The sequence below is a fragment of the Peromyscus leucopus genome, chromosome 1 (genome assembly GCF_004664715.2).
Source record: "Peromyscus leucopus breed LL Stock chromosome 1, UCI_PerLeu_2.1, whole genome shotgun sequence".
Classification (NCBI taxonomy): Eukaryota; Metazoa; Chordata; class Mammalia; order Rodentia; family Cricetidae; genus Peromyscus; species Peromyscus leucopus.
Window position 1 is genome coordinate 63883744 of NC_051063.1, and position 7708 is coordinate 63891451.

General features: G+C 37.5%; 1 pseudogene; it reads right to left on the reverse strand.

Moving 5' to 3' along the window:
* Positions 1-4896: 4896 nt before the first annotated feature.
* On the reverse strand, positions 4897-6601 carry LOC114695043 (annotated as a pseudogene).
* Between the last annotated feature and the right edge of the window lie 1107 nt (positions 6602-7708).

The following is a 7708-nucleotide window of genomic DNA, read 5'->3' on the forward strand; positions in this document are numbered from 1 at the left end:
GCTCTGAGCACCGTGTAGTTAAAAGTTGATCTGTAGATGATGTTTGTCAGCTTAATGATATTTTTATTGTCCACATGGAATTGTTGTTGTTTTGGGGCCCCATCTTCTTTCTGGAGACTTCAGTTGATGTTAGGCCTGGCCGTGATTTCCTGCAGAAAACTGATAAGGGACTTGAACACAAAGACATATATATATATATATATATATACAGCTAATTGAAGCCTTTTTTTCTAGAACTAGTTAGTACTCTATATGACCATTCATAATTTAACAAAGTTTAAAATGTATATATATCTCTCTATATATTAATCTTGTAAATTATGATATAAAATTCATACTTTAAAAAAAGTTTAAAGAATCAGAATAGAATCAAAGATTTGAGATTAGTAATAGAATAGTCCCTTAATTAATTTGGCTTTTGTCCTGTCCCATAGCAGAAGATGGCTCTTTTATTCTGGCATGATACAGGGAGTTTGCATTTTCCTTTTAACAACATGCTTGAGTTTAAAGAAGGAGAGAGCCATTCTCCAACTCCAAAGTCAGCTTTAAATTTTAATTGAACTGGGACTATTAGAAGCCCAATAGTGTTAAATCTTTAGAGAAAAGCAGAAACAAACATTTAGGAAGACATAAAATTTTTTAGATAATATATACCCATACGCCGTTTCACTCTGTTTCCTGGGATAGATGATTTGTCCCTTTTCTTCAGTTGTCTCATTTGTCTTGTGTTCTTCAGATTCCTTAACCTTTATTCTCCTAAAAGACAAAAACAAAAACCTTTCCCCAAGACTAATTTTGGGGATGTTCCTTTTTTGGCAAGTTATTATCTGATTAAATGAAAAGGCATGTGTTACTGGTACAAGTTAGTTTAAATTGGATGTTCACACTGGTTGATGAACTATCACCTCCTCTAATTAAGAGGTTTCTTTTGTTCAAATCGAACCTTTATCAATTTTGATGGTACCCACAGCTTATCTTCTCCTGTAGAAACAAAAGCAAAACCTCATCCCCAATGTAATACATACCCTGGTTTCCATTCTGAGGTCAGCACATCCTTAAAGTATATAGGCTGATTTAATTCTGTAGTTTTTTCTATTATCCAATATCTCTCTGCAGCTGTTGTTCCTTTCTCATTGGCATTGAGAAAATTCAAAGTTAATAGAGCATTATGCAGTCTATTTCTGGGGGTTTTTGTTACCCCTTTCTGTTTATTTAGCATATCCTTTAGAGTTCTATTTGATCTTTCTATAACTGTTTGACCTGTAGGATTATGTGGTATACCTGTAATAAATATGCTTTATATTATAATAAGCAAAAAATTGTTTCATTTTAACAGAGACATATCATGGAGCATTATCAGTTTTGATTTGTGCAGGTATACCCATGATGGCCATAACTTCTAGCAAGTGAGTGATTATAGAATCAGCTTTTTCAGAACTCAAAGCAGTTGCCCATTGAAATCCTGAATAAGCATCGATGGTATGGTGTACATATTTCAATTTTCCATATTCTGCAAAGTGAAACACGTCCATCTGCCAGATTTCACTTCTCTGACTACCCTTTTGGTTACATCCTGCTGGTAATGGCGTTTGATTGTAGAAGGAACAAGTAGGACATTTCTTTACTATTTCTTTGGCTTGTTGCCAGGTTATGGAAAAATCCTTTTTTAAACTTTTACTATTGACATGATGTTTTTTATGAAATTCTGAGGCCTCCAGCACATTTCCTATCAATAATTTATCAATCTCATCATTGCCTTGTGCTAGAGGGCCTGGCAGACCAGTATGGGATCGAATGTGAGTTATATATAAAGGATGACTCCTTTTCCTGATTGTATCGTGTAATTAAATAAATAGTGAAGTTAATTCTGAAGCATCAGGGATAAATTCTGCAGTCTCAATATGTAATACCACTCTTTCAGCATACTGAGAGTCAGTTATTATGTTGAGAGGTTCTGAAAAATCCATTAATACCAACAGAATAGCATACAATTCTGATTTTTGAACTGAATTATAAGGACTTTGAACCACTTTACTTAAATTTTCTGATTTGTAACCTGCCTTTCCTTCTTTGTTGGCATCTGTATAAAATGTACAAACTCCAGATATGGGTTTTTCTTGTCCAATTCGAGGCAAGATCCAATCAGCTCTCTTTATAAGGTCAATTCTATCAGCCGGGTGGTGGTGGCACACGCCTTTAATCCCAGCACTCGGGAGGCAGAGCCAGGCGGATCTCTGTGAGTTCGAGGCCAGCCTGGGCTACCAAGTGAGTTCCAGGAAAGGTGCAAAGCTACACAGAGAAACCCTGTCTCAAAAAACCAAAAAAAAAAAAAAAAAAAAAAAAAAAAAAAAAAAAAAAAAAATCAATTCTATTGCTTTTGGGATAGTTGCTGTTAATTTCTCCCAAAAAATTACTGCAAGCTCTTTGCCAAGGTTCACTTTCTGTCCATAATCTTTCAATGTCCTCCTTAGTTAAAGGTACGACAATTTCTACTGGGTCTATTCCTGCTAATTGACGAAGTCTCAATTTTCCTTTCCAAATCAAGTCAGAGATTTTTTTTTCCACATAAGTTTTTAATTTTTTATTTGGTTTATTTGGTAAAAATATCCATTCCAATATAATATCTTCCCTCTGCATTAATATTCCAGTAGGAGAACGCCTAGAAGGTAAAATAACCAAAATGCAATCCAGCTTTGCATCAATATGATCCATGTGCCCTTCATGTACTTTCTTTTCTACCAAGGGCAATTCTTTCTCAGCTTCAGGTGATAATTCTCTTGGACTATTTAAGCACCTTCCGGCACTATGAAAATTCTCCAGTAGGTTTTAAACTTCAAGATCAGCACCAGTTTAATCTCCATGATTTATAAGTCAAGTACATGGTGTCCTCAGTCATAGGGAAGGTCTTACGGTCAAAGTCTAGAAGGTAACCAATAACATCCTCAGTTGCCTGCAATGTTTGGGGGTCTGTAGGGCCTCACTGGCCAACAACTCCAAAAGATAAAGGCTCTTTCTGTGTGGCACTAGGGTTTTCATTTTTTCTTCTTTTGCTGTTTAGTAGGGACATTGTTGTCCCATTATAGGGTTTTAATTACATTTTCATTACATCTGTACAATTTTAAATTTTATATTATTTTAATTACACATATACATTTTAATTATATATAATTCATATATATAATATATGAAGCTTCTACAGTAACAGTAGGTTTCCATGTGACTTTTTCAATGGGTCTTTTGAGTTATTTACCTTTCTCTATGTTCCCTCTCACCCCCATCTCAACTTAACCTTCCTAGTTCATTAAATCCCTTTAAGCTTTTTTATCACTATTTTCTATCTCCCTACCACTACACTCTACTCCACATGGCCCCTTATTGATTTCCTGACCTCTGTGGATAGTACAAAGGAATGTAATATCTGAGGTTCAAAAATAACAACCACAAATGGGAGCTAACATGTCACATTTGTCATACTGTCTTACTTGTCACTCAGAATGGTTGTTTCTGGCTGTGTTATTTTACCTGCACTAGTCACAATTTCATTTCCTTAATAGCTTAATAATATCCCATTGTGTAAATATACCACATTAAAGAAAAGCTGCTCACCAGGTGATGGACATGAAGGCTGTTTCTATTCCTGGCTATTGTAAACACAGCAGCAATGAACATGGATAAACAGTTATCTCTGTAGTAGGTGTAGTGGTTTAAATAAGAATGGCCTCATAGGGTCATATATTTGAATGCTTAGTCACCAGGGAATGGCACTATTTGAAAGGATTAAAAGGAATAGGGGGTATGGCCTTCTTGGAGGAAGTGTGTCATTGGGGGTGTGCTTTGAGGTTTCAAAAGCCCATGCGAGGCCCAATCTTTCTCTGCCTACAGAACAGGATTTAACTGTCAGCTACTTCTCCAACACTATACCTGCCTGCCACCATGCTTTCTGCCATGATGATAATGGACTAAGCCTCTGAAACTGTAAACAAGCCTGCAATTAAATGCTTTATTATAAAAAACAAGTTATCTTGGTCATGGTGTCTCTTCCCAGCAATAGAACAGTGACTAAAACAGTAGACTAGTGCATCTTCTGGGTATATGCCCAAGAGTGCTAACGCTCAGTCATGTGGTAGATCTATTTTTTTTTGAGGAGTTTCTACACTGATTTCCATAGTGACTGTACAAGCTGGCACTCCCACCAGTAGTAAGTGTTTCCCTTTCTCCACATTTTGCTGGCATTTGTGATTTTTTTCATAGCCATTCTGACTGGCATAAGATGAAATCTCAAAGCAGTTTTAATTTGCATTTCCCTGATGGCTAAAGATGTTGAATGTTTTATGAATGTTTCTAAGATATTTGCATTTCCTCTTTGGAAAACTTTTTATAATTCCATACCTCATTTAAAAAAAAATGGGTTGTTTGTTTTCTTGATGTTTAATATTTTAGTCTTTTGTGAATTCTAGATACCAATCTTCTGTCAAATGTGTAGCTAGTAAATATTTATTCCCCATTTTGTGGTGTTCCTCTTCACTCAAGTGATGTTATTCTTTGCTGTATAGAATATGTTAGTCCCATGGGGTCCTGCTTAATATTCTTGGCATTAATGCCTGTCAGAAAGCTCTTACATGTGTCAGTGAGCTCAAGTGTATTCACTACTTTCTCCTCTCTCAGATTTGGGATATCTGGTCTTATGTTGAGGTCCTTGGTGCATTTGGAGTTGAGTTTTCTGCAGACTGAGAGATAAGGATTAAGTTCCATTCTTCCATGTAGCTATCCATGTTGACCATACAGCGAGACAATTTCTTGGAGATGCTGTTTTTTTTTTTTCCAGTGTATTGTTGATTTTTTTAATTTTCTTTTTCTTTTCTTTTTTTTCACAAATAAGACTTTTATTTGTCACTTTTAAAAATCTGGATTTCAAACAGATTCTTGGACTGGTGGTTCATATCCATCAGCTCGTTCAACTTTAGCACCTGTCTCATCACCAATAGCTTTTCCAGAACTACCACCCTCACCATGGAGCTCCATGAGTTTTCCCAATTCAAACTTGGGTTTCTTCAGCATTTTTACTTTTCTAACGAAGACATCATGAAGAGGATAAATGGACTGGCAAGCCTTTTCTATGTCTTTCCCAATGCTGTCTGGAATCAATTTATTAACCACTTCCTTCAAGTCATTTGTCTGCACTTCTCCGGTCATGATTTCCATCATCTTCTTCTGGATCTGGCGGACCTGCTGGTGCTGTGCACAAGAGGTCTTGTGTATCTGGTTGTTGCGTTTTTTTAGTGAAACCAACACAGAACAGACGGAGCAAATAACCATCAGTTGTCTTGACATCCACATGAGCTTCAATCATGGTCTGCCACTTTTTGACCATGGAACACATTTTGTCCCAGGTAAAATCCATGCCATGAGGCATCACCATCCCTGACCTCAAATTCTACTATAGAGCTGTAGTAATAAAAACAGCTTGGTACTGGTATAAAACCAACATACGGACCAATGGAATCGAATTGAAGACAAAAAAAAACAAAAAACAAAAAAAAAAAACAAAACAAAAAACCCCCACACATTCTATGCCTTATAGCAGAATAAGACTTTACTTTTCTTGTTTTGCAGAAGTGGCAACAGGCCTAGGGATAGATGTAAATGGATTTGTGCTTTCTTTAACAGTGGTTTGGAGTTTGGGGGTCAATGTTCCCCGAGGAGCAAAAGATTCTGGGAAATTACAGAAAGACAGTCATAAGGAGGGCGAGAATTGTCTGAATTAAAATCAAGTCAAGGGCCGGTGAGGTGCTCAGCAGGTAAAGGTACCTGACACCAACCAAACCTGAGGGGCCTGAGGTCAGTCCCGGGGGTCCACAGGGCGGAAGGAGAGAAGTGATTCCAGCAAGTTCTCTGACCTCCACATGTGCTATGCCACACATGCGCATGTGCAAGCACCCATCCACACAAAGAAATAAGAAAATTTGAAAAGCAATATAAATTGCTCACCATACATACACTAACCATAGAAAAAAGATACAGGGCAAATTGTAAATATTAGAAAGAACAAATCTGTTGGTGTCTCTAATATATATAAGAAATAGATTAAAATTACAGAGAACTTTGCAAAGTGTTTTAAATTTATTATGTGATATTTGGAAAATTGTGAAGTAATTAGCTAGTTTATAGTAACAAGATGGCTGGGGGTAAGGGGAGGGGGTGGGAGGGGGGAGAACAGGGGAACCTGTGGCTGATATGTAGAACTGAATGGTATTGTAAAATAAAATAAAAGGAAAAAAAAAAAGATCCATGCCATGGAAGTTAGTCAGACAGTTTTTGCCCTGAACATCCTCGGTAATTAGCTTGAATTTTCTAAACGCAACTTCGTGATTCTGTAGATCAGCAAGGCTCACTTCAAACACACGACCCTTGAGGCCATCAGATGCGATTTTGGTTTCTTGAGTCCTCGTGACTAGTGTCTTTCCAATGTTTCTAATATTGAGCATAGTCGGAGCTTTCATATCATACCAATCTTTCTTCGAAAATGGATCAACCACTTTCTTCTTGGCTCCCTTCTTGCCGCCTTTCATCAGGCGCTTGTTCTTGCCGACCGCCATGGTGCTGCAGAGAGAGCCAAAAGGCGATTTTAAAATTTTCATTTATTTATTTATTCAAAAATCAGGTGGCTTGGGGCTGGAGAGATGGCCCAGAGGTTAAGAGCACTGGCTGCTTTTCCAGAGGTCCTAAGTTCATTTCCTAGCAACCACATGGTGGCTCACAGCCACCTATATTGAGATCTGGTGCCCTCTTCTGGTGTGCGGGCATACATGCAGACAGAACACCTTACACTGTTGTGATATTTTATTTGTGCTTTAATAAATAAAGTTTGCCTGGAGATCAGAGGAAATAGCAAGCCATTTTAAATAAACAAGGAAGTCAGTCAGCAGTAGCACACACCCTTAATCCCTTAGCAGGCAGGATCTCTGTGTGTTCAAGGCCAACCACAGAGTTCTGGAGGCCTGTACAGACAAGAAATGATAGAGCCAGCCAGGAAGAGGAAGTGATGTAGCTAGACAGAGAGCAAATCAGATGACAGAACAGCAAAGCATAAAAGCCTGGGTAGACAGGAAGTTTCTTTCTTTGGAAGCTGCAGAGTTGGTAAGGTACGATTGGCTGGTGGCTTTCCCCATTTCCTTGATCTCTCTAAGGCGTTCACCCCTATATTTGGCTCTGTGCTTTTTATTTAACAAAACCATTTAGAAATTTGTCTACAGTATACATAGTAAATAAATCAATCTTAAAAAATATCAGGTGGCTATAGCAGTGTGAGTTTGTGTGCATCATAGATTCTAATCTATTGAATGGGTCAATTTTTTTTTTTTCTGAGACACTGTTTTTCTCTGTAACTCTGGCTGTCCTGGAACTCACTCTGTAGAACAGGCTGGCTTTGAACTCATAGATCTGCCTGCCTCTGCCTCCCCAGTGCTAGGATTAAAGGCATTTGCTATCCCTACCCTGCTGGATGAGTCAGTTTTTTATGCTAGTGCCATGTTGGCTTTATTATTATATCTCTGTGGTATAACTTGAAATCTGGGATGGTAATACCTCCAGCAGTTTTTTATTTAATTGCTCAAGATTATTTTGGTTATCTTGGGTTGTTTGTGTTTCCATATGAAATTTAAGATTATTTTTCAGTTTCTATGAAGAACTGCTTTGGAATATAATAGGG